Raw genomic sequence first — 23,924 nt, forward strand, 5'->3', positions numbered from 1 at the left:
GGAAGACAGATAAATATATAGAGAGATAGGGAGACAGATAAATATATAGAGAGAGATAGGGCGACAGAAATATACAGAGAGAGATAGGAAGACAGAGAAATATATAGAGAGAGATAGGGAGACAGATAAGTATATATAGAGAGATAGGGAGCCAGATACATACAGTGGGGAGAACAAGTATTTGAAACACTGCCGATTTTGCAGGTTTTCCTACTTACAAAGCATGTAGAGGTCTGTAATTTTTATCATAGGTACACTTCAACTGTGAGAGACAGAATCTAAAAAAATCCAGAAAATCACATTGTATGATTTTTAAGTAATTAATTTGCATTTTATTGCATGACATAAGTATTTGATACATCAGAAAAGCAGAACTTAATATTTGGTACAGAAACCTTTGTTTGCAATTACAGAGATCATAAGTTTCCTGTAGTTCTTGACCAGGTTTGCACACACTGCAGCATGGATTTTGGCCCACTCCTCCATACAGACCTTCTCCAGATCATTCAGGTTTCGGGGCTGTCGCTGGGCAATACGGACTTTCAGCTCCCTCCAAAGATTTTCTATTGGGTTCAGGTCTGGAGACTGGCTAGGCCACTCCAGGACCTTGAGATGCTTCTTACGGAGCCACTCCTTAGTTGCCCTGGCTGTGTGTTTCGGGTCGTTGTCATGCTGGAAGACCCAGCCACGACCCATCTTCAATGCTCTTACTGAGGGAAGGAGGTTGTTGGCCAAGATCTCGCAATACATGGCCCCATCCATCCTCCCCTCAATACGGTGCAGTCGTCCTGTCCCCTTTGCAGAAAAGCATCTCCAAAGAATGATGTTTCCACCTCCATGCTTCACGGTTGGGATGGTGTTCTTGGGGTTGTACTCATCCTTCTTCTTCCTCCAAACACGGCGAGTGGAGTTTAGACCAAAAAGCTCTATTTTTGTCTCATCAGACCACATGACCTTCTCCCATTCCTCCTCTGGATCATCCAGATGGTCATTGGCAAACTTCAGACGGGCCTGAGCAGGCTTGAGCAGGGGGACCTTGCGTGTGCTGCAGGATTTTAATCCATGACGGCGTAGTGTGTTACTAATGGTTTTCTTTGAGACGCTGGTCCCAGCTCTCTTCAGGTCATTGACCAGGTCCTGCCGTGTAGTTCTGGGCTGATCCCTCACCTTCCTCATGATCATTGATGCCCCACGAGGTGAGATCTTGCATGGAGCCCCAGACTGAGGGTGATTGACCGTCATCTTGAACTTCTTCCATTTTCTAATAATTGCGCCAACAGTTGTTGCCTTCTCACCAAGCTGCTTGCCTATTGTCCTGTAGCCCATCCCAGCCTTGTGCAGGTCTACAAATGTATCCCTGATGTCCTTACACAGCTCTCTGGTCTTGGCCATTGTGGAGAGGTTGGAGTCTGTTTGATTGAGTATGTGGACAGGTGTCTTTTATACAGGTAACGAGTTCAAACAGGTGCAGTTAATACAGGTAATGAGTGGAGAACAGGAGGGCTTCTTAAAGAAAAACTAACAGGTCTGTGAGAGCCGGAATTCTTACTGGTTGGTAGGTGATCAAATACTTATGTCATGCAATAAAATGCAAATTAATTACTTAAAAATCATACAATGTGATTTTCTGGATTTTTGTTTTAGATTCCGTCTCTCACATTTGAAGTGTACCTATGATAGAAATTACAGACCTCTACATGCTTTGTAAGTAGGAAAACCTATCAAATACTTGTTCTCCCCACTGTATATAGAGAGAGATAGGGAGACAGATAAATATATATAGAGAGATACGGAGACAGATAAATATATAGAGAGAGATAGGGCGACAGAGACAGACAGAACACAAAGATAGAGATTATTTTGGAACTTTTGTAAGTGTAATGTTTACTAGGGATGCAGGATATATCGGTGACCATATCGGAATCGGACGATATTAGCTAAAAATGCCAACATCGGTATCGACCCGATGTCTAGTTTAACGCCGATGTGCAAAACCGATGTCAAAGATGACGTGCATATCTATATAACGTAGGTACATGACGTAATAACGCCACGTAAAATTTTGCGCTACATGTGCAACACAGCATTCCTAACCTAGCCCACAATGTCTGCTGTGTGGATCGAGCAGTCAACAAGTCGAACAGTCATTTGAAAGAGTAAGAACATTTCAGCGAGACAACACTCAGGCGAAATCCATTAAAGCCAAGATAATGGAATTCATTGCCCTTGACAATCAACCGTTCTCTGTCGTGGGTGATGTTGGCTTTTGCCGACTGGTCGAGCACCGGTACACACTACCAAGTGCGCTATTTTTCAGATGTTGCCCTACCGGAATTACACAGTAATAACGTCACTGCTATTAGCTTCACGACTGACACTTGGACCAGCGATATATTTTTTATTTTACCTTTATTTAACTAGGCAAGTCAGTTAAGAACAAATTCTTATTTTCAATGACGGCCTAGGAACAGTGGGTTAACGGTCTTGTTCAGGGGCAGAACGACAGATTTCCACCTTGTCAGCTCGGGGATTCGATCTTGATAGAGAGAGTGGAGACAGTTACTTTCAGTTACTAGTCCAACGCTCTAACCACTAGGCTACCTGCCGCCGCAAGAGCATGCTGAGTCTGACAGCACAGTGGGCCGACGAGGATTTCATACTGAGAAAAGACGTATTGCATGCTCATGAATATGCTGGTTCTCATACCGCTGCTGCCATTTCAATGGCATTTGAGAACATGTTTGAAAGTTGGAAACACACTCGTAGCTCCATTCAAACAACTGACTGGAGAAATAAGATAGTCAACTGTGTCTGCAGCAGACGTGATGCCCTCTGTCATGGCATTGAAACACCTGCTCAACAAAACTGCAGACACAGGCTGTGAACAAGCGGTTCGGTGGTATTCTCTCTGAGCCTCTTTACTGCCACCATGCTCGATGCTAGGTACAAGGACCGCTACTTCGATGCAGACAAGAAACAGGGTTTACGTGAAATGTTACATACACAGCTGGACAAGATGGAAACACACAGTGACAGTGCGCACCGAGGAAGAGAGGCCAAGGACAGGCAGAGCTGAAACTTCACTGCTTGACATGTATGATGAAATCCTGGTTGAGAATGAAACGACTGAACAAATGAACAACCAAACAGCACAGCAAGTAAGTGAAAGAAATAGGTTTCGATTATGTTTTACTGGTAATGGGGACATATGTAAATGCCAACAAAATAACTTTTTTGTCAGTGTAGTGTGTGTGTGTGTAACCTTTATTTCAGTTAATAAGGACAAATTCTTATTTACAATGACGGCCTACCCCGGCCAAACCCGGACAACGCGGACCAATTGTGCGCTGCCCTATGGGACTCCCACTCACGGCCAGATGTGATACAGCCTGGGTTCGAACCAGGGACTGTTGTGACGCCTCTTGCACTGAGATGCAGTGCCTTCGATCTCTGTGTCCGTGTGTGTGTGTTATCTACTACTGTACTAGAATGCTTAAAAGGCCGCTAAAATTGTAAATATCGGGTATGTTTTTTTGTCGTCAAGGAAAATATTGGATATCGGTATCGGCCAAATATGTCATATCGGTGCATCACTAATGTTTACAGTTAATTTTGTTAATGTTTATTATCTATGTCACTTGCTTTGGCAATGTAAACATATGTTTCCCATGCCAATAAAGCCCTTAAATTGAAATTGAGAGAGAGCGAGAGAGGTAGAGAGCGAGAGGGATAGCGAGAGAGAGAGGTAGAGAGCGAGAGGGATAGCGAGAGAGAGGTAGAGAGAGAGAGGGATAGCGAGAGAAAGATAGAGAGAGTGGAGACAGAAAAAGAGAGAGCGGGAGATGGACGGAGATAGAAAGAGTGAGGGAAAGCAAGAGATAGAGAGCAAGAGAGGGAGAGAGAGATAGGGAGGGAGGGATGGAGAAAGAGAGCAAGAGAGAGATAGAGTCTGTATTTAATGAAATTCCTTTTCAGACAGGAACTTCAACCTTTTTTCTCAGCTGTATTGATGATGTATTATTAAAACCCCTCCATTTCATTAGCATTAAGTCGTTAGGAAAAGAAAGACCTAAAGCAGAAACATGATTAGACTCTTAACTCTTCACTCTGCTGGAGCTGGGGGAAGGGGGGAGTCATATGGGGTTCAGACTGACTGACTGACTGGCTGACTAACTGGCTGACTGACTAACTGGCTGACTGGCTGACTGACTAACTGCCTGACTGACTGCCTGACTAACTGACTGGCTGGCTAACTGGCTGGCTGGCTAACTGGCTGACTGGCTAACTGACTGACTGGCTAACTGGCTGACTGGCTAACTGGCTGACTGGCTAACTGGCTGACTAACTGACTGGCTGGCTAACTGGCTAACTGGCTGACTGGCTGGCTGACTATCAGCTATAGCAGTGGACACCATCCCTTTCTGAGTCAAAATGCAAGTCGGAATCTAACGCTTTTTTAAAAACATTATTTAAAAAACAAAAGCCTATGCAACATTAACCAATTAAAAACAGTTCTGACTGTGTAGGGGGGGGAGAATGGGTGTCTACAGACATAGGGTACGTGTTGTGTAGAGACATAGGGTATGTGTTGTGTCGAGACATAGGGTATGTGTTGTGTAGTAGGGTATGTGTTGTGTAGAGACATAGGGTATGTGTTGTGTAGAGACATAGGATATGTGTTGTGTAGAGACATAGGATATGTGTTGTGTAGTAGGGTATGTGTTGTGTAGTAGGGTGTGTTGTGTAGAGACATAGGATATGTGTTGTGTAGAGACATAGGATATGTGTAGAGACATAGGATATGTGTTGTGTAGTAGGGTATGTGTTGTGTAGTAGGGTATGTGTTGTGTAGAGACATAGGGTATGTGTTGTGTAGTAGGGTATGTGTTGTGTAGTAGGGTGTGTTGTGTAGAGACATAGGATATGTGTTGTGTAGTAGGTTATGTGTTGTGTAGTAGGGTATGTGTTGTGTAGAGACATAGGGTATGTGTTGTGTAGTAGGGTATGTGGTGTGTAGAGACATAGGATATGTGTTGTGTAGAGACATAGGGTATGTATTGTGTAGTAGGGTATGTTTTGTGTAGTAGGGTATGTGTTGTGTAGAGACATAGGATATGTGTTGTGTAGCGGGGCATGTGTTGTGTAGTAGGGTATGTGTTGTGTAGTAGGGTGTGTTGTGTAGAGACATAGGATATGTGTAGAGACATAGGATATGTGTTGTGTAGTAGGGTATGTTTTGTGTAGTAGGGTATGTGTTGTGTAGTAGGTATGTGATGGGAGGTGGGAGGTTGGGATAAACTGGGCCCGGGTGGGTAAGGGTGAGTAAAGATGAGAGGTTGGGATAAACTGGGCCCGGGTGGGTAAGGGTGAGTAAAGATGAGAGGTTGGGTTAAACTGGGCCCGGGTGGGTAAGGGTGAGTAAAGATGAGAGGTTGGGTTAAACTGGGCCCGGGTGGGTAAGGGTGAGTAAAGATGAGAGGTTGGGATAAGCTTGGCTTGGGTGGGGTAAAGGGGGAAAACTGGGAGGGGGTGGTGGAGAGGGATGAATTTGGTCTGAGAGACGGAAGGACATAATTATACTACAATGTAAATAAAATAAATACGAGTTCTGGATAGATTAGGAAAGGATGTCGAATCATTATTATTCTTTGTTTGTCATTATAACTAAGATTCAATGGTGGGTATTGGTGAGAATGGAGAGGGGACTTGGGTGACTGGAAAGGCATCAGACACTTCTCAGAGGTGTGCGTGAGGCCTCCATTCATCCCATTTCAGTCTCTCGGTGGACCCACTTTCCCCAAGTAGACCCCCACCAGCCACGATACTTTCATTTAACTTATAAGTTAATACAAACTGACCACAGCACTTAAAGGGATAATCCACTACAAACCAGTAATTCCTATCATTAACAGTGTTACACAGAGTTGAATAACACTAATATGTGAAAACAATATTTTTTGGTGAACAATTGGTAAAGATGAAGGAAAAAGGAAACCGCACACTGCTCTTGATAGTATCACTGATATTTAATAAGCTTACGTATCGGCCTCTTGTCAGAGCTTTTTGTGAGTTAAAAAAAAATGTGCACCCTTATGTAGACCTAGCCCCACCCACATCCGTTCCACGCATGGAAAGGGGTTGGAGGCGAAGGAAAAACAAATAAGTGCTACCAAATATAACAATATGCATTTCATAAATATTCAAATAAAGTGTGTAAATAAGACGTATTAAACACGTCTGTAAAACCACAATGAGGACATAGCAAGTTCTCATTAGTCATTGTGTACATCGTATGAAAAACATCAGAGTAATCTTAAATAGGAACATAATTCATGTTCAAATTCACAACATAACATACATAGGCATTTCATCATTAAGTCCTTTAGGAAATCATGTCTGGAGGGTGAAAATCCCAAAACATTCTCTTTTACTCAGAGTATTATTAATATCACCTCCCCTGTCTGATATCTTAACTTTCTCTATACCACAAAATCTAAAAGGTAGAAATGTCATGCTTTAGGTCATTAAAATGTACTGCGACTGGATAATCCCTGTCGTTTCTCCTGATTTAACTTTTATGTTCACTGATTCTCTGTTTGAGAGATCAAGAGGTTTTACCGACATAGCACAGCCCACATGGACATTTAATAATGTAAATAACATGGGTGGTGGAACACGTAATAATGTAATTTATTTGGAACCGTTTTCCTGTATGTGGGTGGCAGAAATATTCACACTTCATCATATTGTTGCACTGTGTGCATCCTCTGCATTTATAGCTACCATTTGGAAGAGGGCGTAAAAGAGCCTGGCTGATTGTCTTTTGTGGCTGGCAGTTGGCACGAACCAATTTATCGCGTAAATTGTGACCTCTTATACACAATAAGTGGTGGATATTTAAATTCAGCTGGCAAAGCTGGGTTCGATGATAAAATATACCAGTGTTTCTTGATCACATCTCCCACTTTTCGCGAGTTCAAAGTATATGTGGTTGTGAACATTACGCCGTGTTCTTTAGCGGGTCTTTTGTAGCAGTTCATCTCGTGTTTTTCCCCATGCCAAATTAAGATCTTCATCCACACATTGTGGCAAATAGCCTCTTCTTAGAAATCTAATGCGCATCTCCGCTGCTTTTTCTAGATAATCCTCTGTGGAGTGGCATATACGACGCAGTCTGAAAAACTGGCTTCTTGGAAGTCCTCTTTTTAATGGCTCAGGATGGAAGCTGTCCCTCTGTAATAGAGTATTTCTGTCCGTTTCTTTTCTATACAGAGTTGTAAACAAGGTTCCATTTGATTTCTCAACCACATATCGAGGTAATGAACACGTTGAGTGTCACATTCAATAGTGAATTTGAGATTGGGGTCAATGTCATTGAGTAGTGCCATAAAATCTGACAGCTCTTTTTCCGTTCCCTCCCATATGCGAAAAATGTCGCCAATATATCGATACCACTTCAGGACTTTATTCAAAAATTGATTTTCGTTTACATTATTAACAAAACATTCTTCAAAAAGACCCACATAAAGGTTAGCATAACTCAGAGCGAATGTGGAGCCCATCGATGTTCCATTCGTTTGGAGGTAGTATTCATCATCAAACCTGAAATAGTTAAACGTCAAAACATATTCAGCAAGCTCTAGAATAAAGTTTGTTGGTGGATATTCGTTAGTATCTCTGTCTCCCAAATAGTGAGCTGAGGCTGCCAGCCCCCCCACATGGGGAATGCTGGTATATAGACTCTCGACATCTAATGTGACCAAAATACAGTCTTCTGTTAAACCCGTTATTGGTCAGATCTTGTTTATGAAGTCTATAGAGTCTTTTACATGTGATGGCAATGCTTGCACATGAGTTTTAATAAAAGAGTCTACAAAGTTCAACAACGGCTCTAGCATTGAGTCTATTCCTGCAACCACTGGTCTGCCTGGATAGTTGCCTTGTTGTGTTTTAGGTTTGTGTAATTTCGGTAAAATGTACAAGCATGGACGTATGGCACATTTGCAGCAGAGATATTCATATTCAGGTTTTGAGATGAGGTGGTTTAATAGGGCTCCAGATTCGAGCATATATCCCTTTGGAACACCTGTGTGGGATCAACACTCAGTTTTCTATAGAAACGTTCATTGTGGAGTTGTCTCTCATAGTCTAAAACAACCACAGCAACCCCCTTATCTGCAGGTGTAACTCTTTCCAGGTCGTTACTGTACAAGAGAAAGTAGGGCACTATGTTTTCTGTCAATATACCTGGTAAAATAACAGTTCATAAACAACTAAGATAAAATCTGGGATGTTTTATATTTTCCCAAAATAATTTTTCCTGGTTTAATTCTTCTTGTTTTTCACTCTCAACATTACAATTGTTCATAGAGAAACAACGAATTGGATGTTAAGAGTCCATGCCAATGATTACATCACATCGGAAGACCATTGCTTTGGGGCGGTCTAGAAGAAAAATAACACATTTAGATTGACTGTAATTCCCCTTTAATTGTTCATCTGTTTGTGTACTGCTGCTGCTCATTTCATGGAAAAGTTTGACTATGAGCTATAGGGACTGACTGACAGGCTAACTGACTATCAGCTATAGGGACTGACTGGCTGGGTGACTGACTATCAGCTATAGGGACTGACTGACTGGCTGGCTGACTATCAGCTATAGGGACTGACTGACTGGCTGGCTGACTATCAGCTATAGGGACTGACTGGTTTGCTGACTATGAGCTATAGGGACTGGCTGACTATCAGCTATAGGGACTGACTGACTATCAGCTATAGGGACTAACTGGCTGGCTGACTATCAGCTATAGGGACTGACTGACTGGCTGGCTGGCTGATTATCAGCTATAGGGACTGACTGGCTGGCTAACTACGAGCTATAGGGACTGACTGACTGGCTGGCTGGCTGACTATCAGCTATAGGGACTGACTGACTGGCTGGCTGACTATCAGCTATAGGGACTGACTGGCTTGCTGACTATGAGCTACAGGGACTGACTGGCTGGCTGACTATCAGCTATAGGGACTGGCTGACTATCAGCTATAGGGACTGACTGACTACCAGCTATAGGGATTGACTGGCTGGCTGGCTGACTATCAGCTATAGGGACTGACTGGCTGGCTGACTATCAGCTATAGGGACTGGCTGGCTGGCTGACTATCAGCTATAGGGACTGACTGACTGGCTGGCTGACTATCAGCTATAGGGACTGATTGGCTGGCTAACTATGAGCTATAGGGACTGACTGACTGGCTGGCTGACTATCAGCTATAGGGACTGACTGGCTGGCTGACTATCAGCTATAGGGACTGGCTGACTATCAGCTATAGGGACTGACTGGCTGGCTGGCTGACTATGAGCTATAGGGACTGACTGACTACCAGCTATAGGGACTGACTGGCTGGCTGGCTGACTATCAGCTATAGGGACTGACTGGCTGGCTGACTATCAGCTATAGGGACTGGCTGGCTGGCTGACTATCAGCTATAGGGACTGACTGACTGGCTGGCTGACTATCAGCTATAGGGACTGACTGGCTGGCTAACTATGAGCTATAGGGACTGACTGACTGGCTGGCTGGCTGACTATCAGCTATAGGGACTGACTGACTGGCTGGCTGGCTGACTATCAGCTATAGGGACTGACTGGTTTGCTGACTATGAGCTACAGGGACTGACTGACTGGCTGGCTGACTATCAGCTATAGGGACTGACTGGCTGGCTGACTATCAGCTATAGGGACTGGCTGGCTGGCTAACTACGAGCTATAGGGACTGACTGACTGGCTGGCTGGCTGACTATCAGCTATAGGGACTGGCTGACTATCAGCTATAGGGACTGACTGGCTGGCTGACTATCAGCTATAGGGACTGGCTGGCTGGCTAACTACGAGCTATAGGGACTGACTGACTGGCTGGCTGGCTGACTATCAGCTATAGGGACTGGCTGGCTGACTATCAGCTATAGGGACTGACTGGCTTGCTGACTATGAGCTACAGGGACTGACTGACTGGCTGGCTGACTATCAGCTATAGGGACTGACTGGCTGGCTGACTATCAGCTATAGGGACTGACTGACTGGCTGACTATCAGCTATAGGGACTAACTGGCTGGCTGACTATCAGCTATAGGGACTGGCTGACTATCAGCTATAGGGACTGACTGGCTGGCTGACTATCAGCTATAGTGACTGACTGGCTGGCTGACTATCAGCTATAGGGACTGACTGGCTGGCTGACTATCAGCTATAGGGAGTGACTGGCTGGCTGACTATCAGCTATAGGGACTACCTGGTTGGCTGACTATCAGCTATAGGGACTGACTGACTGGCTGGCTGACTATCAGCTATAGGGACTGACTGACTGGCTGGCTGGCTGACTATCAGCTATAGGGACTGACTGGCTGGCTGACTATCAGCTATAGGGACTGACTGGCTGGCTGACTATCAGCTATAGGGACTGGCTGGCTGGCTGACTATCAGCTATAGGGACTGACTGACTGGCTGGCTGACTATCAGCTATAGGGACTGACTGGCTGGCTAACTATGAGCTATAGGGACTGACTGACTGGCTGGCTGGCTGACTATCAGCTATAGGGACTGACTGACTGACTATCAGCTATAGGGACTGACTGGTTTGCTGACTATGAGCTACAGGGACTGACTGACTGGCTGGCTGACTATCAGCTATAGGGACTGACTGGCTGGCTGACTATCAGCTATAGGGACTAACTGGCTGGCTGACTATCAGCTATAGGGACTGGCTGACTATCAGCTATAGGGAGTGACTGGCTGGCTGACTATCAGCTATAGGGACTGACTGGCTGGCTGACTATCAGCTATAGGGACTACCTGGTTGGCTGACTATCAGCTATAGGGACTGACTGACTGGCTGGCTGACTATCAGCTATAGGGACTGACTGGCTGGCTGACTATCAGCTATAGGGACTGACTGGCTGGCTGACTATCAGCTATAGGGACTGACTGGCTGGCTGACTATCAGCTATAGGGACTGACTGGCTGGCTGACTATCAGCTATAGGGACTGATTGACTGGCTGACTATCAGCTATAGGGACTAACTGGCTGGCTGACTATCCGCTATAGGGAGTGACTGGATGGCTGACTATCAGCTATAGGGAGTGACTGGCTGACTATCAGCTATAGGGAGTGACTGACTGGCTGACTATCAGCTATAGGGACTAACTGGCTTGCTGACTATCAGCTATAGGGACTGGCTGGCTGACTATCAGCTATAGGGACTGACTGGCTTGCTGACTATCAGCTATAGGGACTGACTGGCTGGCTGACTATCAGTTATAGGGACTACCTGGTTGGCTGACTATCAGCTATAGGGACTGACTGACTGGCTGGCTGACTATCAGCTATAGGGACTGACTGACTGGCTGGCTGACTATCAGCTATAGGGACTGACTGACTATCAGCTATAGGGACTGACTGACTATCAGCTATAGGGACGGACTGGATGGCTGACTATCAGCTATAGGGAGTGACTGGCTGGCTATCAGCTATAGGGACTGGCTGACTATCAGCTATAGGGACTGACTGACTATCAGCTATAGGGACTGACTGACTATCAGCTATAGGGACTAACTGACTATCAGCTATAGGGACTAACTGGCTGGCTGACTATCAGCTATAGGGACGGACTGGATGGCTGACTATCAGCTATAGGGAGTGACTGGCTGGCTATCAGCTATAGGGACTGGCTGACTATCAGCTATAGGGACTGACTGACTATCAGCTATAGGGACTGACTGGCTGGCTGACTATCAGCTATAGGGACTGACTGACTATCAGCTATAGGGACTGACTGGCTGGCTGACTATCAGCTATAGGGACTGACTGGCTGGCTGACTATCAGCTATAGGGACTGACTAACTGGCTGACTATCAGCTATAGGGACTGACTGACTGGCTGGCTGACTATTAGCTATAGGGACTGACTGGCTGACTATCAGCTATAGGGACTGGCTGACTATCAGCTATAGGGACTGGCTGGCTGGCTGACTATCAGCTATAGGGACTGACTGACTGGCTGGGTGACTATTAGCTATAGGGACTGACTGGCTGGCTGACTATCAGCTATAGGGACTACCTGGTTGGCTGACTATCAGCTATAGGGACTGACTGACTGGCTGGCTGACTATCAGCTATAGGGACTGACTGACTGGCTGGCTGGCTGACTATCAGCTATAGGGACTGACTGACTGACTATCAGCTATAGGGACTGACTGGTTTGCTGACTATGAGCTACAGGGACTGACTGACTGGCTGGCTGACTATCAGCTATAGGGACTGACTGGCTGGCTGACTATCAGCTATAGGGACTGGCTGGCTGGCTAACTACGAGCTATAGGGACTGACTGACTGGCTGGCTGGCTGACTATCAGCTATAGGGACTGACTGGCTTGCTGACTATGAGCTACAGGGACTGACTGACTGGCTGGCTGACTATCAGCTATAGGGACTGACTGGCTGGCTGACTATCAGCTATAGGGACTAACTGGCTGGCTGACTATCAGCTATAGGGACTGGCTGACTATCAGCTATAGGGAGTGACTGGCTGGCTGACTATCAGCTATAGGGACTGACTGGCTTGCTGACTATCAGCTATAGGGACTGACTGGCTGGCTGACTATCAGCTATAGGGACTACCTGGTTGGCTGACTATCAGCTATAGGGACTGACTGACTGGCTGGCTGACTATCAGCTATAGGGACTGACTGGCTGGCTGACTATCAGCTATAGGGACTGACTGGCTGGCTGACTATCAGCTATAGGGACTGACTGGCTGGCTGACTATCAGCTATAGGGACTGACTGGCTGGCTGACTATCAGCTATAGGGACTGACTGACTGGCTGACTATCAGCTATAGGGACTAACTGGCTGGCTGACTATCCGCTATAGGGAGTGACTGGATGGCTGACTATCAGCTATAGGGAGTGACTGGCTGACTATCAGCTATAGGGAGTGACTGACTGGCTGACTATCAGCTATAGGGACTGACTGGCTTGCTGACTATCAGCTATAGGGACTGGCTGGCTTGCTGACTATCAGCTATAGGGACTGACTGGCTGGCTGACTATCAGTTATAGGGACTACCTGGTTGGCTGACTATCAGCTATAGGGACTGACTGACTGGCTGGCTGACTATCAGCTATAGGGACTGACTGACTATCAGCTATAGGGACTGACTGACTATCAGCTATAGGGACGGACTGGATGGCTGACTATCAGCTATAGGGAGTGACTGGCTGGCTATCAGCTATAGGGACTGGCTGACTATCAGCTATAGGGACTGACTGACTATCAGCTATAGGGACTGACTGACTATCAGCTATAGGGACTAACTGACTATCAGCTATAGGGACTAACTGGCTGGCTGACTATCAGCTATAGGGACGGACTGGATGGCTGACTATCAGCTATAGGGAGTGACTGGCTGGCTATCAGCTATAGGGACTGGCTGACTATCAGCTATAGGGACTGACTGACTATCAGCTATAGGGACTGACTGGCTGGCTGACTATCAGCTATAGGGACTGACTGGCTGGCTGACTATCAGCTATAGGGACTGACTAACTGGCTGACTATCAGCTATAGGGACTGACTGACTGGCTGGCTGACTATTAGCTATAGGGACTGACTGGCTGACTATCAGCTATAGGGACTGGCTGACTATCAGCTATAGGGACTGGCTGGCTGGCTGACTATCAGCTATAGGGACTGACTGACTGGCTGGGTGACTATTAGCTATAGGGACTGACTGGCTTGCTGACTATCAGCTATAGGGACTGACTGGCTGGCTGACTATCAGCTATAGGGACTACCTGGTTGGCTGACTATCAGCTATAGGGACTGACTGACTGGCTGGCTGACTATCAGCTATAGGGACTGACTGACTATCAGCTATAGGGACTGACTGACTATCAGCTATAGGGACGGACTGGATGGCTGACTATCAGCTATAGGGAGTGACTGGCTGGCTATCAGCTATAGGGACTGGCTGACTATCAGCTATAGGGACTGACTGACTATCAGCTATAGGGACTGACTGACTATCAGCTATAGGGACTAACTGACTATCAGCTATAGGGACTAACTGGCTGGCTGACTATCAGCTATAGGGACGGACTGGATGGCTGACTATCAGCTATAGGGAGTGACTGGCTGGCTATCAGCTATAGGGACTGGCTGACTATCAGCTATAGGGACTGACTGACTATCAGCTATAGGGACTGACTGGCTGGCTGACTATCAGCTATAGGGACTGACTGGCTGGCTGACTATCAGCTATAGGGACTGACTGACTATCAGCTATAGGGACTGACTGGCTGGCTGACTATCAGCTATAGGGACTGACTGGCTGGCTGACTATCAGCTATAGGGACTGGCTGACTATCAGCTATAGGGACTGACTGACTATCAGCTATAGGGACTGACTGGCTGGCTGACTATCAGCTATAGGGACTGACTGACTATCAGCTATAGGGACTGACTGGCTGGCTGACTATCAGCTATAGGGACTGACTGGCTGGCTGACTATTAGCTATAGGGACTGACTAACTGGCTGACTATCAGCTATAGGGACTGACTGACTGGCTGGCTGACTATTAGCTATAGGGACTGACTGGCTGGCTATCAGCTATAGGGACTGACTGACTGGCTGGGTGACTATTAGCTATAGGGACTGACTGGCTTGCTGACTATCAGCTATAGGGACTGACTGGCTGGCTGACTATCAGCTATAGGGACTACCTGGTTGGCTGACTATCAGCTATAGGGACTGACTGACTGGCTGGCTGACTATCAGCTATAGGGACTGACTGACTATCAGCTATAGGGACTGACTGACTATCAGCTATAGGGACGGACTGGATGGCTGACTATCAGCTATAGGGAGTGACTGGCTGGCTATCAGCTATAGGGACTGGCTGACTATCAGCTATAGGGACTGACTGACTATCAGCTATAGGGACTGACTGACTATCAGCTATAGGGACTAACTGACTATCAGCTATAGGGACTAACTGGCTGGCTGACTATCAGCTATAGGGACGGACTGGATGGCTGACTATCAGCTATAGGGAGTGACTGGCTGGCTATCAGCTATAGGGACTGGCTGACTATCAGCTATAGGGACTGACTGACTATCAGCTATAGGGACTGACTGGCTGGCTGACTATCAGCTATAGGGACTGACTGACTATCAGCTATAGGGACTGACTGGCTGGCTGACTATCAGCTATAGGGACTGACTGGCTGGCTGACTATCAGCTATAGGGACTGGCTGACTATCAGCTATAGGGACTGACTGACTATCAGCTATAGGGACTGACTGGCTGGCTGACTATCAGCTATATGGACTGACTGACTATCAGCTATAGGGACTGACTGGCTGGCTGACTATCAGCTATAGGGACTGACTGGCTGGCTGACTATTAGCTATAGGGACTGACTAACTGGCTGACTATCAGCTATAGGGACTGACTGACTGGCTGGCTGACTATTAGCTATAGGGACTGACTGGCTGGCTATCAGCTATAGGGACTGGCTGACTATCAGCTATAGGGACTGGCTGACTATCAGCTATAGGGACTGGCTGGCTGGCTGACTATCAGCTATAGGGACTGACTGACTGGCTGGGTGACTATTAGCTATAGGGACTGACTGGCTGGCTGGCGGACTATTAGCTATAGGGACTGACTGGCTGGCTGGCGGACTATTAGCTATATTGACTGACTGGCTGGCTATCAGCTATAGGGACTGACTGACTATCAGCTATAGGGACTGACTGGCTTGCTGACTATTAGCTATATGGACTGACTGGCTGGCTGACTATCAGCTATAGGGAGTGACTGGCTGGCTGACTATCAGCTATAGGGACTAACTGACTGACTAACTGGCTGACTATCAGCTATAGGGACTGACTGACTGGCTGGCTGATTATCAGCTATAGGGACTGACTGACTATCAGCTATAGGGACTGGCTGACTATCAGCTATAGGGACTGGCTGACTATCAGCTATAGGGACTGACTGACTGGCTGGCTGATTATCAGCTATAGGGACTGACTGACTATCAGCTATAGGGACTGACTGACTGGCTGGCTGACTATCAGCTATAGGGACTGACTGACTATCAGCTATAGGGACTGACTGACTGGCTGGCTGATTATCAGCTATAGGGACTGACTGACTATCAGCTATAGGGACTGACTGACTGGCTGGCTGACTATCAGCTATAGGGACTGACTGGCTGGTTGACTATCAGCTATAGGGACTGACTGACTATCAGCTATAGGGACTGACTGGCTGACTGACTATCAGCTATATCAATCAAATTCAATCACATTTATTTATAGAGCCCTTTTTACAACCGCAATTGACAAAGTGCTTATACAGAAACCGAGCCTAAACCCCAGAGAGAAAGCCATGCAGATGTAGAGGGACTAATTGACTGACTATCAGCTATAGGTACTGTATCCTGCCTGTTTGGCCTTGTCTGGGGGTTTCTTCGGATGGGGCCACAGTGTCTCCTGACCCCTCCTGTCTCAGCCTCCAGTATTTATGCTGCAGTAGTTTGTGTCGGGGGGCTAGGGTCAGTCTGTTATATCTGGAGTATTTCTCCTGTCTTATCCGGTGTCCTGTGTGAATTTAAGTATGCTCTCTCTAATTCTCTTTCTTTCTCTCTCTTATAGGACCATGCCTCAGGACTACCTGGCATGATGACTCCTTGCTGTCCCCAGTTCACCTGGCCGTGCTGCTGCTCCAGTTTCAACTGTTCTGCCAGCGGCTAAAGAACCCTGACCTGTTCACCGGACGTGCTACCTGTCCCAGACCTGCTGTTTTCAACTCTCTAGAGACAGCAGGAGCGGTAGAGATACTCTCAATGATCGGCTATGAAAAAACAACTGACATTTACTCCTGAGGTGCTGACCTGTTGCACCCTCGACAACCACTGTGATTATTATTATCTGACCATGCTGGTCATTTATGAACATTTGAACATCTTGGCCATGTTTTGTTATAATCTCCACCCGGCACAGCCAGAAGAGGACTGGCCATCCCTCATAGCCTGGTTCCTCTCTAGGTTTCTTCCTAGGTTTTGGCCTTTCTAGGGAGTTTTTCCTAGCCACCGTGCTTCTACACCTGCATTGCTTGCTGTTTGGGGTTTTGGGCTGGGTTTCTGTACAGCACTTTGAGATATCAGCTGATGTAAGACGGAATTTATAAATACATTTTATTTGAGGTACTGACTGAATGAGGGGAAAGAGCAACACACTCCAATATGTCTGTATGTGGAAGGAAGTTAACATTTGAGTTGTGTGAACGTCAACTGTTTTGTGGGATGATTGACAGGGCTACAACTCTCATTATCAGTAGCTGTCTCTCTTAGTAGAGTGTATTAATGAATCTCTCTGAGTCAGAACATCTCTCCTCCACACACTGATGAGGTATCAGAACACCTCTCCTCCACACAGTGATGAGGTATCAGAACCTCTCTCCTCCACACAGTGATGAGGTATCAGAACCTCTCTCCTCCACACAGTGATGAGGTATCAGAACCTCTCTCCTCCACACAGTGATGAGGTATCAGAACCTCTCTCCTCCACACAGTGATGAGGTATCAGAACCTCTCTCCTCCACACAGTGATGAGGTATCAGAACACCTCTCCTCCACACAGTGATGAGGTATCAGAACACCTCTCCTCCACACAGTGATGAGGTATCAGAACCTCTCTCCTCCACACAGTGATGAGGTATCAGAACACCTCTCCTCCACACAGTGATGAGGTATCAGAACACCTCTCCTCCACACAGTGATGAGGTATCAGAACCTCTCTCCTCCACACAGTGATGAGGTATCAGAACCTCTCTCCTCCACACAGTGATGAGGTATCAGAACATCTCTCCTCCACACAGTGATGAGGTATCAGAACCTCTCTCCTCCACATAGTAATCAGGTATCAGAACCTCTTTCCTCCACACAGTGGTGAGGTATCAGAACACCTCTCCTCCACACAGTGATGAGGTATCAGAACCTCTCTCCTCCACACAGTGATGAGGTATCAGAACCTCTCTCCTCCACACAGTGATGAGGTATCAGAACATCTCTCCTCCACACAGTGATGAGGTATCAGAACCTCTCTCCTCCACATAGTAATCAGGTATCAGAACCTCTTTCCTCCACACAGTGATGAGGTATCAGAACACCTCTCCTCCACACAGTGATGAGGTATCAGAACACCTCTCCTCCACACAGTGATGAGGTATCAGAACACCTCTCCTCCACACAGTGATGAGGTATCAGAACACCTCTTCTCCACATAGTGATGAGGTATCAGAACCTCTTTCCGCCACACAGTGATGAGGTATCAGAACACTCCTTTAAAACTCTGCCAGCCGGACAGCATCACACAACTAAGAGTAGGATCATAACTATATCTGTATTAGGGATGCAACGGTACAGTGGGCCACGGTTCGGTATGTATCACGCTTTGTGGGTCATGGTAACAGTACAGTATCTTTATATTTAAGAAAAAAATAGAAACACATCACCCTTTAAACAATGAAATCTTTATTTTGCCTATAGACAAATAAAACTTTCCATTCTGAAAAATGGCAGCATGACTGACTAGGCCTGGTTTCTGTCTCTACTGTATGAAATCAAGGGGAGAAAAACATTAAAATTAAAAGTGCTTCTTAGCTTTGACAACCTGTAGCTCTTCATCTCCCAATCCAGTACATAGTGAACCGTCACAGTGAGGTAGCTTCCAGTACACAGTGAACCGTCACAGTGAGGTAGCTTCCAGTACATAGTGAACCGTCACAGTGAGGTAGCTTCCAGTACATAGTGAACCGTCACAGTGAGGTAGCTTCCAGTACACAGTGAACCGTCACAGTGAGGTAGCTTCCAGTACACAGTGAACCGTCACAGTGAGGTAGCTTCCAGTACATAGTGAACCGTCACAGTGAGGTAGCTTCCAGTACACAGTGAACCGTCAGTGAGGTAGCTTCCAGTACACAGTGAACCTTCACAGTGAGGTAGCTTCCAGTACATAGTGAACCGTCACAGTGAGGTAGCTTCCAGTACATAGTGAATCTTCACAGAGAGGTAGCTTCCAGTACATAGTGAACCGTCACAGTGAGGTAGCTTCCAGTACATAGTGAACCGTCACAGTGAGGTAGCTTCCAGTACATAGTGAACCGTCACAGTGAGGTAGCTTCCAGTACATAGTGAACCGTCACAGTGAGGTAGCTTCCAGTACACAGTGAACCGTCACAGTGAGGTAGCTTCCAGTACATAGTGAACCGTCACAGTGAGGTAGCTTCCAGTACACAGTGAACCGTCAGTGAGGTAGCTTCCAGTACACAGTGAACCTTCACAGTGAGGTAGCTTCCAGTACATAGTGAACCGTCACAGTGAGGTAGCTTCCAGTACACAGTGAACCGTCACAGTGAGGTAGCTTCCAGTACATAGTGAATCTTCACAGAGAGGTAGCTTCCAGTACATAGTGAACCGTCACAGTGAGGTAGCTTCCAGTACATAGTGAACCGTCACAGTGAGGTAGCTTCCAGTACATAGTGAACCGTCACAGTGAGGTAGCTTCCAGTACACAGTGAACCGTCACAGTGAGGTAGCTTCCAGTACATAGTGAACCGTCACAGAGGTAGCTTCCAGTACACAGTGAACCGTCACAGTGAGGTAGCTTCCAGTACATAGTGAACCTTCACAGAGAGGTAGCTTCCAGTACACAGAGAAACTTCACAGAGAGGTAGCTTCCAGTACATAGTGAACCTTCACAGAGAGGTAGCCTCCAGTACATAGTGAACCTTCACAGAGAGATAGCTTCCAGCACATAGTGAACCGTCACAGTGAGGTAGATAGGGTGTCTGTGTCAATTCCTTTTCAATTTCTCTCTGTTATGTTTCATAGACTTTGGGGATTTCTTTGCTGCTGAAATGTGTGCGGGAGGGGAAATCTTTTTCATCAGGTGACGAAATCCCGAGTCAGTAACCACCGAATAGGGCTGCAAATCTTTGGCTATGAATACTCCCACTGCTTCCGTTATTTCTTTATGTTTTTCTGAATTTGTCGCATATTGTTTTTGGAAGGCAGCAGTGAGAGATTGTTGTGTTTTCACTAATGAGTGGACTCTCAATGCTCCAGCTCCACCACGTAAATGACACATGTTACAAGTGTTTCCACTCGAGTAGCCGACAGTGGTAAAGCAATGCTTGCAGGCTGTACTTTGTATGTTCACAGTCTTCTTAACCTCGTCATCGTATTGAATTCTGAATCCAAAATGTTCCCACACAGAGGATTTAGTTTCCCCTCTCTTCATGGGGCCCCTTTAGGGAGGTTTCCTACTGAGATGTCATTCCAAATCATACATTGGTTGTTTAAGGGGGAGGGGGTTGCGGTCACTGCGATTGCCACATTTTGAGACATTGCTGTGGAGTAAAGTCTGTCAGCCCTCAGGTGCCCCTTAACGGCCACAAGCTGCACGTCTGGCTCTGTGGATCTGAATGTACAACGTGTGTGTAGTCTGCAGCGCAATAAGCAGGTTTTGGAAATTCTAGGAAAATGACAGGCATATCGTAATTCCGCGGTTCACGTGTGCGTATTGAACTGTAGGGGGCGTACCGAACGGTTCGATAACATACTGTGTACCGTTGCATCCCTAATCTGTATGTCTCAGGAGACAAATTATTTTACTGCAGCAGCACAAAATAACACTACTGCTCTCTCAAAGCTATCGCCCTTTTATGAAGCCTTCAGCTATTCAAGATGGCCTTTGGCAGCAATTCGCTAATTTCAGTAAATTACAAATGTCTCGCATATGTAAAACCTTAGACTTGTATTGGGAAGGTATAACTGGTTTTGGGGGAATTGGGGGACTCTCCTTGATCATTATCTTAATTGTGTTGTAGTTAGTTAGCTGTTAATGTTCCCCAAGGTTGGCACACAGCTGGTATGGCAGAGGGGCAGCCAGATGGGGCAGAGACTGAGACTGGTACTAGGTCTGTTGCCACGGTAACAATAGCCACAGCATCTTTCTGGGCAGAAACAGTCAACTGAAGGGCATAGAGAGAAAGAGAGAGATAGAGAGGGAGGGAGGGAAATACCACTGTGTTGATTATGGATGCTGCTCACGACCTGCCAGTTCCCAGCAGCCACAAAACCATCAGTAGGAAGAGACGCTGAGAGTCCGCCTCTCTCTCCCTCAAATCTGCTCTCTCCTCGTTTGTCTCAGTGTCTCTCTGTCCGTATATGTTCCCTCTGTTAATCTATTTTCTGCATTCTTACACTCCATTGGCGTCACTCCCTATTGTTCCTGTGTGCTGACATTTCTCTCTACCTCTTCAGTGTCTATGTCCCTATGTCCCTATATGTCCTCTCTGTTCTTCCCCCCTCTCTCCTCAGTGTCTATGTCCCTATAGGTCCTCTCTGTCCCTATATGTCCTCTCTGTTCTTCCCCCCTCTCTCCTCAGTGTCTATGTCCCTATAGGTCCTCTCTGTCCCTATATGTCCTCTCTGTTCTTCCCCCCTCTCTCCTCAGTGTATCTGTCCCTATATGTCCTCTCTGTTACTCTCAACTTCTCTCTCTCCCCCCTCCCTCTCTCTCTCTCTTCAGAACTCAGTACATATGAGCCCTACCCAGGGGGAGATAAGTAGTGAATGCGATTAGAGTCTGGAGCCACTATGGTGATAGAGGCTTTTACAAAGCATTATCTGGTTTCCTGGGACACAGCATCCCTTTTATGCGTGTGTATGTGCGTGTGGGTAAGAGCAGCATCGTGACACAGAAAAGTTACACAAGAACATCTTGTCTCAGAGTGCTGTGATCAGAGAGCCTTTTGAGCCAAGAGACCACACTTCCAGCCTTTATGTGTGTGTGTGTGTGATTGACAGGCTATTCAGTTTCATTATTTCCTGTTGAGGAAATTAGATGGTTGTGATTACATCTCAGTAAATGTCAGCTGGCTCAACTTGATCCACCAATAAGAAAGCAAGGCCGTAGCCCCTGTGTTGACACAGTGTTGTGATTTTCTCTCTCTCACTCACTCACTCACTCACTCTCTCACTCTCTCACTCTCTCACTCTCTCACTCTCTCCCTCTCTCTCCCTCTCTCTCCCTCTCTCTCCCTCTCTCTCCCTCTCTCTCCCTCTCTCCCTCTCATGTTTTCTGTCTTTCGAAGAGGAGTGTGTGCGTGCGTGTAGCTTTGCAAGCTGTCAGAGCATTCACCTAAACCTGTCAGATTACATTAGGCTGCTGCATCAGGGCTGGAGACACACTTGAATGGAGACAAAGAAACTAACACACAAACACACACACACACACACACACACACACACACACAGCTAGATAACACTGACTCCGATTACACAACCAGTGAACACTATGTACTGTATGTGTGCGAGTACTCTGTATGGTGCGAGTACTCTGTATGGTGCGAGTATTCTGTACGGTGCGAGTACTCTGTACGGATTATGGGTGTGAGTACTCTGTATTGATTATGGGTGCGAGTACTCTGTATTGATTATGGGTGCGAGTACTCTGTATTGATTATGGGTGTGAGTACTCTGTATGTGTGAGTACTCTGTATATGTGGCTTGCTGTGTTGGCACAGCAAGTGGATCCATGCTGTGTTGGCACTTTGCTATGTCATGGAACTGTTGTATCCACATGCAGTGGTTCAGGCTCTCTGCGCATGCACACAGACAGACAGACAGACAGAGACAGACAGACAGACAGACAGGACAGACAGGACAGACACAGGACAGACAGGACAGACACTAATGTCACAGAACAGCAGAGCCTCCAGTCCCTGACTGTACAGAGCTCTGTGTATATTCTCAGTTCTAATTGGGTCATATGTGATACTATATGTTCTGGAAGACCACGTGGAGTTTTCTGCTGCAAACCCCCCTGATAGAAACGGCATGCTGTGATGAACTGCAGTGGATGGGCTTGGAAGATATTAACTTTAGCTTAGAAAAGACTAGAGAAAGACTACATGTTTGATGAGGGATCGTCAGATCCACTGTGTGAGTGAGTGAGTGAGTGAGTGAGTGAGTGAGTGTACTTGTTTTCCTACCTTATTGGGACCCCAATGTTCCAACAATACACCCAAATGGCCTGACAAGGCAGGAAAACAACTGTTTTCATGTCCTGAATTTGTTCAAATGCTATTTTGAGCATGAAGTGGAACTGACTGCATTTTTACTACTTTGCAGATATGAAACAAATAGATAATTATAATATCAGTAAAAAATACCAAATTCCCAGTTTATGCTTCAAAACCAACGTTATAAGAGGTTCACGTACAGTAAGGCATTGTTGGCAGAATACACGGATGCAGTTCAATGCACGATACATTTATTGGTAGTCCCAAAAATATTGGTATCAGGTTGTAAATCACAGCTGGCCTGGTAAAATGTTTGCAGCCAAAACCCATTTGGGATGCACCGTTTCAGTTTCAATAACTCCATATTTTGAACAAAAACGGACAACTGTAACTAAGGTTGGGAATGTCAATACAATCAAACTAGCAATGATCACAAGTCAGTCACAACGTGGCTAATAGGCTAGCGCACGTGTGTCAAACAAGGCCCGCGGGTTGAATAGGACACACAAGCGAGTATAAATGAGTCAAAAGTTGAGTTATCTCCTGTACTTCATGAAATTACAGCCTGATGCGCTCGCATTGGTGAATTCAACCTCAATTGCGCTGCTTTTGTGTGTCTTGTTTACATCGTGCAGCGGAGGGAAAGTGTACAGACACATGCCACAGTCCTAGCTAGGCTACTAAAATGTTGCAGTCTGGCTTCAGGTTTTAAAGCATGTCAATTAATAACCAAAACCTGCAACAAAACACCATGTAAAAGAGAAAAATG

This window comes from Salvelinus namaycush, chromosome 10 (genome assembly GCF_016432855.1).
Source record: "Salvelinus namaycush isolate Seneca chromosome 10, SaNama_1.0, whole genome shotgun sequence".
NCBI lineage: Eukaryota > Metazoa > Chordata > Actinopteri > Salmoniformes > Salmonidae > Salvelinus > Salvelinus namaycush.